Source organism: Macaca fascicularis, chromosome 17 (assembly GCF_037993035.2).
Source record: "Macaca fascicularis isolate 582-1 chromosome 17, T2T-MFA8v1.1".
In the NCBI taxonomy this organism is placed as follows: domain Eukaryota; kingdom Metazoa; phylum Chordata; class Mammalia; order Primates; family Cercopithecidae; genus Macaca; species Macaca fascicularis.
The window spans coordinates 73,842,428-73,850,667 of NC_088391.1; the positions used below are offsets into that span (position 1 = coordinate 73,842,428).

At 35.0% G+C, this 8,240-nt stretch overlaps 1 pseudogene; it reads left to right on the plus strand.

Annotated features, from left to right (window-relative positions):
- Positions 1-4,909: 4,909 nt before the first annotated feature.
- Positions 4,910-5,912, plus strand: LOC102146490 (glycogenin-1 pseudogene; annotated as a pseudogene).
- Positions 5,913-8,240: the final 2,328 nt, after the last annotated feature.

Below are 8,240 nucleotides of genomic sequence, written 5' to 3' on the forward strand. Positions count from 1 at the left end.
ATATATTTTGATTGTGGACAATTGTAACAAATCTTTCAACATGCATGATTATATCATACAGTAGCTTATTACAGAAATATTAAAAGAGACTATATATTATATCATTAAATATTTTAAATTCAGAAAATCTCACATCCTGGGAGAATTTACTATGAGCAGAAATAATGTATGCCAGGTCTCAATTATGATTAATTTTTAATGTAAGCCATGGAAACATTTTATGGTGACTAACATTTGGGTAAGATTTTCTACTGCAGTGAATCAACTCGATACACATTTAAGATGAGAGTCTCCCAAAAACAAATAAACGTATTTATCATGACTGCCCACATGTGCACTTAAAGGAGTAATGGAAAGAAAAAAGAAAAAAAATACACAGGTCATTTGTTTCATAATCTTAGATTCATAAAATAAATTATTGAAAGTCTAAATATTAGCATTTTTCTTGAAAATAAGACATAAGACATTTTACTGTGATGATATCTAAAGAAATTTTGTATATTGTATTATTAACATAAAAATATAAATCACGTAAGTCCCTTACCATTTCCCTCAGCCTATTTATGACAATTCCCTAAAGAGCAATAATAGAAATCAGACATTAGATATGTAACTACTGAGCCATTTTTATCCCGGAACACAAGTCCTGACTTACTCTAAACTTTACTTAACAAGACATAATAAAATATACTCTCAGGGTAATAAAAGTATGTCAGTTCCTAGTGATATATACATGTGTTTAGAGAAACTTTTTAAAATCAGTGTTTATATATGTAGTCTTATTAACAGTTTTAAAAAGTAAAACATGACCTTCATATAAATACAAAATTAATGCATCAAAGGTTTTATTTCACTCGTTAATTAAACAGGATGCCAATAATATATTAAAACAGGTTTAAATGAGAATTTGACTTAAAGAGATATATGTTTTCTAAAGTTTCATTCACATTGCTATAGACAGAAATTATTCGCATTGCAATAATCAATAAACATTTGCATAGGTTTTATTTTCTATTGCTTTATTTCTCCCTCCATAGAGCTATAAAATAGTCTAGCTTATACAGAGATATTAATTGTACACCCGTACACAAAATCAGATTATTGCAGAGAATCTACTAGACAACATTCAGCACTCTACATGCAATATGCTGAATTAAAGAAGTAGCCTGAGTTTAGCAAGTCAGAAACTTTTGTAATGGAAAATAAACTTGTCTGTCTCTTGTCCTAGAGTAAACACTATCTTTATTATACTGAAAAGCATAAGAAATCTGTATCTCCCTAGCAGAACCTAATTCAAAACCTGATGGTAAAACATTATGGTAATGCAATGTAAGGTCTTGATTTTTTTTAGGACAGAGTCCTCAACTCACAGGCCATGGACCGCTACTCACAGGCCACACTATACGGCCTGTTAGAAACTGGGCCGCACAGCAGGAGGTGAGCTGTGGGCAAGCCAGCCATGAAAGCCTCATCTATATTTAGAGCCGCTCCCCATCACTAGCATTACCACTTGAGCTCACTTCCTGTCAGATCAGCAGAGGCATTAGAGTCTCATAGGAGCATGAACCCTGTTGTGAACTGTGGGGATCCAGGTTGTGCATGCCTTATGAGAACCCAATGCCTGATGACCTGTCACTGTCTCCCATCACCTTCAGATGGGACCATCTGGTTGCAGAAAAACAAACTCACGCTTCCACTGATTCTACATTATGATGATCATATAATTACTTCATTATATATTACAATGTAATAATAATAGAAATAAAGTGCTTGATACATGTAACGTGCTTAAATCATCCTGACATCATCCCCCCTCCATCCAAGGAAAAATTGTCTCCCACAAAACCAATCCGTGGTGGCAAAAATGTTGAGGACCACTGTTTTAGGGTACAGGGAGGGGAAAAAGGGAGGAAGAATGAAGAGGGGGTTGACAGAGAGTAATCAGCATATACATGTTTTTCAGTTTATTATTTTTCTTTACAGTGATTGAAAATCTATGTGTTTAATTTATTTTCTCCATAAGCTCTAGATCCCCAGGCAAAATTCATCAGCAAGTGATAACATGAGATGGAAATAATGCCAAGGCTGTCACTCTACTAGACTATGCTCTTGTAGATAATTTTAGAAAAATGCAGGTAACAGTGTTCATTTAAGAGATCTTCAAGTGTTAAACTCTCCATATTTACTCTGACAATGCTCTTTTAAAGAACTGTCTCCCTAAGTATTGAATACCTAATCCTCAGGGGTTGGCACACTGAGAGGCTGTCTGAGATCACTATTAAGTATGCATGCTCAACCCATTTTCTATCAAGATCAGTATTAGCTATATTTTCATATAAAATATTCTCTCTGAAAGCTGGACTGGCCTTGCTGCCTTCATGATGAAAAGTGTAAAACAGCAAGCCATGGTATAAATTATTTCTAGTAATAAAAAGTGGCAGATATAAAAATCTCTCTTACTGCTTTTATTATCCTACTTTTAGAGTACTCTCTTCTTCTATTTTTCCTAGCACAGTGGTTCCCTGCAACCCTTTCTTGCTCCAGGAAGACTGGGCATATACTCTAGGGTTAGATGGCAATCTTTTCCTTTTACAGAGCTCATACAAAATAATGAGTTGGAAACGAAATGGCAAACAAAGCTTGGGCCGTTGTGCCTCCTCTCCCAGGCCTCTTCTATTGTACTTGTTCTGGAACCCAAGGCACCTTTTGTTACATTTTCCACAAAATAAATGATCAGTATTCCATCTGGCAGAGGCAAAGGGCAATCAATGGCTTTTAACAACCCACCTGCTTTTATCTTCATGCATCATTCCAAATTTATCTAAATTCTGAGACTCTCAAGGGCTATATGAAGTAATTATTTCTATTCTCATTACTATCCTGTTCTGCATGAAAATCAACTCTCCCTTTTCAAATTTGCATCTAAAATACTCTTTGAAGCTTGCTTCTGGTGAAGTTTCTCCCATCACTGACTTTGTTTTTATTATTACTTAATTTCAGTTGGGTTACAAAATAAGAAAATAAGTTAACATAGACAATACATTAATTTCTTGCCCCCCTCCAAGTCTTAATTCTTTGTCACCAGATCAGAGGTCTTCAGATTCCAATGCACACCAGATGCAATGCATGTCTTCTACAAATTAAACAACCCATTACAAAGTTTGTTCTGTTAATATAATTACAAAGCTCATATTTTAAATTCTATAATATTTTTCTTTTAGCATAAAGTAATCATACTAATTCTTCTACTAACATGTGCAAGTATCCCTAATTTACTCATTTAAAGAAAACCATGGTCTGAGAAATTTACTTCTAATATATACTGTGCAAAGTAAGGCAAATTAGGAGTTTTTGATTTAAATATTTTGGATACTAATTATACAATGTATTCTCAATGATATTGCCTGAAAATATACACATGCACAATTTCATTTCTACATACACAAAAATTTTTACTTTCATATTACATGGAGCAAATATTTTCTGTTAGATTTTTTCCTTATGAATCTGTTGTCATGAAAAGAATACAGCAAAAGAAGCTTTTAGAAAATAAGAATGCTCTTCAATGTCAAACCAAAGGTCAAGAGAATTTTTCATAAGACCATTAGATAAGATTTTCAAATTCTTTACTTGGTAATTTAGAGTTTCTTTGAAAAGATTTGACTTTTGAAGTGCAGTTTTAATCATAGTTTTAGAAAAAGAGTATTATATCATAAAAGCACTTCAGTTCAGATAATAGGAAGTTCATCCTTTCCATTCTTTTTTAAAATGTCAGTGCGAATTTAATATATTTTACATGCTATCAGTATCAAAATAGCATCTCAATATAACTTCCCAGTTCCAAAGATTCTTTCAATAATTCTGCAGTACATGACTTCAGAAGTATCTTGTCTTCAAGAAATGTTTTCTAGTTAGTTCTCTTTTCCAAAGGATCCACCACACCCATGAATATTAGTCAATGAGATGTTTGTGGTCAGAAAAAATCAATGTGAGACTTTATTGGCCTAAATAATAAGGTACACTATTGTATTTATAAGGAGTAAAATCACATACAATTTGGTTATCACAAGTAGTAAACTGAGCAAATTGTAAGTATATATAGGTAACTTTAATATTTAATTGTTTACCTTTCTATGGAGTGTTTCCAACATGGCATAATGTTAAATTATTAGAAAAGTGCTAAAAGTCTTTCAACAAATCTTCAAGAAAATAATTCCTTAGAAGTTAGTAAGATGGTGATAGACTATTTACCTTCTTTATATGATAAGATTACCATAGGATTTACTGTCATTTTAGTTTACTCATTCAATTAGGGGCAACTTCTTTAAAGCAGCAATCAGGAAATAACTGTATGTGACTAAAGATCCACTTAGGCATATCCAGGAAATGCCTTTTAAATACATTAAATACTTTTAAATACATTAATTTTAAATTAAAAGTTAAATCACCATTTTTATAATACATGGCAGTAATATGTCTAGACATTTTAACAAAATATCTTCTTTAATTTTGACCAAAAATTTTTAGGCCTTCTAGGCATTACTTCTGAAACATTTATGAAACATGAAGTCTTTATTGTTGGATTGTGGGGAATCCTTGAAGAGACAACAGAAAAACAAATCAGCAAGCATTGTTCAATATTTACTACTAGGGTCCAGTCAGTAACACAGAAACATTAGATGTTTAAAAAGCGAGTATGTGGTAGAAATAACAGATTACACAGAAGACGGAAAAAGCAACAAGAAAGGAAACAGGAGTGACCAAAAAATTACTGCAAGAAGCAGTTAGTACCCCTAGGGTTGATGGAATAGATTCCCGCCCCCTCGCTGGTCCTGCTACCTCCAGGCACAGGCTTCTCTGAGCCACCGACCTGCAGCTGCCCCGGCCACCCGCACCCCTGGACAGCACCATGACAGATCAGGCCTTTGTAACACTGACCACAAACTATGCCTACACCAAAGGGGTGCCCCGGTCCGGGTCTCACCTCTAAAACAGCACAGGACCACCAGAAGGCTGGCCGTGTTCGCCACCCCGCAAGTCTCAAACTCCATGAAAAAAGTTTTAGAGACAGTCTTTAATGAAGTCATCATGGTAAATGTCTTAGACAGCAGCGATTCTGCTCACCTAACCATAATGAAGAGGCCAGAGTTGGGTGCCATGCTGGCAAAGCTCCATGCCTAGTCACTTACACAGTATTCAAAATGTGTATTCATGGATGCAGATACTCTGATCCTAGCAAATACTGATGATCTTTTTGAGCAAGAAGAATTGTCAGCAGCACCCAACCAAGGGTGGCCTAACTGCTTCAATTCCGGAATTTTTGTTTATCAGCCTTCGGTTGAAACATATAATCAGCTGTTGCATCTTGCTTCTGAGCAAGGTAGTTTTGACAGTGGAGACCAAGGCTTACTGAACACATTTTTAAAGCATCTGGGCAACAACAGACATCAGAAAACACCTGCTGTTCATTTATAACCTAAGCGACATCTCTATATACTCCTACCTCCCAGCATTTAAAATGTTTGGTGCAAGTGCCAAAGTTGTGCATTTCCTAGAATGAGCCAAATCATAGAATTATAGTTATAATCCCAAAACAAAAAAGTGTCAAAAATGAGTCCCATGATCCCAATGTGACTCATTCAGCATTTCTCATCCTGTGGTGGAGCATCTTTACCATGAATGTTTTACCTCTGCTTCAACAATTTGACCTTGTCAAAGACACCTGCTCATATGTAAATGTGGAAGATATCTCAGGAGGCATATCATATCTGTCCCTTGGGGAGATTCCAGCTATGGCACAGCTTTTTGTATCCTTGGAAGAACAGAAGGAGTGGTGGGAATAGGGCCAGGCTGATTGTATGGGACAAGATTCCTTTGACATCATGAGGACACGTGACACTTACCTCCAGTAGAAACACTGCCATTTCCTGTGGACACGTGTTCCTAATATTTCGTACCTAGAGCTATGTTGAGAAAAGTCTATTACGGCTTCAAGAGACTTTCACTAAAACTCATCAGATGAGAGGTTTTCACAGGACAACAGGTGAGAGCTGGGCAAAAGTTGTGAAGTGGCAATTCTGTTATATGGACAGTGTTCTGCTTTTTAATTCTCTTTAGCACATTTTGGAAATTCTCACTTTTGCTGATTGTCAACATACATAGTAAAGGCAACTCATTATTAAGCTGTTAAAGTGACTATATCAATTTTTAAAATCTGCAGACCCAGGTTCCAAATCAGTCACTCCCTTCAGAAGAGGACATGGCATCTGTCCCTTGCTCGCTTGCTGGTTGTACGTACCTTTCACTACACCTGTATTTTAGAATTGCCCTGTGCTGCCAGAGTGAGTGATTATAATTCTGCTTTACCTTATGCATATGCTTTAATTATGCTGAGTGATCCATAAATGTATCAACAAATAGCATAAACCCATTTTATTTCCTGGTCTTAGTGTCTGAAGATGTCCATCAGTTTTCTATATGCAATAAGTTTTATACAGGACAAATTTTCTCGCTCTAAAAGATCATCAATATTTGCTAGGATCAGAGTATCTGCATCCATGAATACACATTTTGAATACTGTGTAAGTGACTAGGCATGGAGCTTTGCCAGCGTGGCACCCAACTCTAGCCTCTTCATGACGGTTAGATGAGCAGAATGCTAAATGCTAAATGCTAAAATGCTGCAGTGGCACCCTGCATGAAAAATGTAGGCTTATTACCATAAAAAAGATTCAGAAATGGAGATTGAAAAGATCTGGAACATCTTAAGAAGAAAAATATGCAGATAGAATTTAGGTTTTGAGAAGTAGGTGTGGCCCATCCACCGTGTGCACCTCAGAAAGTGTACATGAAGGCTGATTTTAGGAGTAATGGAGGTAGCTGGAGGTGGGAACCACTGCTAGTGTGAAGTGCTGATGCTGAAGTGATGCTGACAGGACCTCTTCAATTTCGTGCTTTGGCAAGTAATTTAATGTGTTTTTTAACTTAAACTAACATGTCAACATAACTTAGTAGAGGGAACAAATCTCCCTAAAATGTTCAAATTAATATATGAACTCAAATAAATACTAAAAGATGTTGCTCCAATACCCTCAGTCATTTGAATTTATTGTTTGATCTAAACTTTTAAATAAATGTTATTTTTTGAAAATATTTGATTTATGGTGTGAAATAAATAGCTACTTCCAATTTTGAGGATGAAATATGTGGTCGAATAATTTAAGATAAATATATTTGTAACTCTAAAATAATATTAATATCTTGTGATTTTAATAAAATTGGATTTTATTTTCTCAGTTGTAGTTTATCTTCCCCAAACTTACCAAATCACCTGAAGACTTTAAAAATATTTGAAACTATTAACACATTATTTTTTTTTTGAAATGCTCTTTCTCTATCATGTTGATGACTCTGTCAGTACTGGTTCTCTTTCTGTCACTCTGGCACCTGTGCTATTCATTCTTTCCATCTCTTCTCATTAAATTAATTTTCTGAGCAGCAAATCACAGTGGTCAAGAAAAGCATAGGCTTTGGACTTAAATGTCCAAGTTGGAATTCACATACAATCTCTTAGCCTGTCTCAATTCTGTTTCTTATTCATTAAAAAATAACAATAACACTTACTTCATGTGATTATTGTAAGAGCACACATGACCAAAATTGTAAAACAATTAGAAACTGACTGGAACATAGTAAATAACAATTCCAATACATGTTTGCTATCACTCTCAGCCTTTAAATGTCAGTGTGTCACAGGACCATTCATAGACTTGGTTTTCTTCCACTTTTATGTACTACTATAAATCCATCTCTTAAGCACCTATGATTTCAGTTGCTCTATGTATATTGAAAATTCCTCACATCTATATTTTCAGTTTTATCCTGTCTTATGACTTCCAAAGTATCCCATTTCTTACTCAAAATCTCTACTTAAAACCAAGGATGTACATCACCGACTCACAATTTTTCCTTTAAATATACTCCCGTTTTGCTTTCTTTATATGGTATCACCATTCACCAAGTTGGTTAAGCCAGAAATATGTTGAACATTTAGATTCTTTTTTCTCCCTAACTCCTTATGACTAATTAATCACACACCCTTCCCATTTTAAGTGCTAAAAGTATGTTCTGTTTTATTTCTCAGTGCTCTGATTTTGTCCTAACTTATACAAGTTTTTCAAATAAGCAACTGCAATACTCTGCATATTTAGACTTGCTCCCTTTTAACAAAGTAATCACAT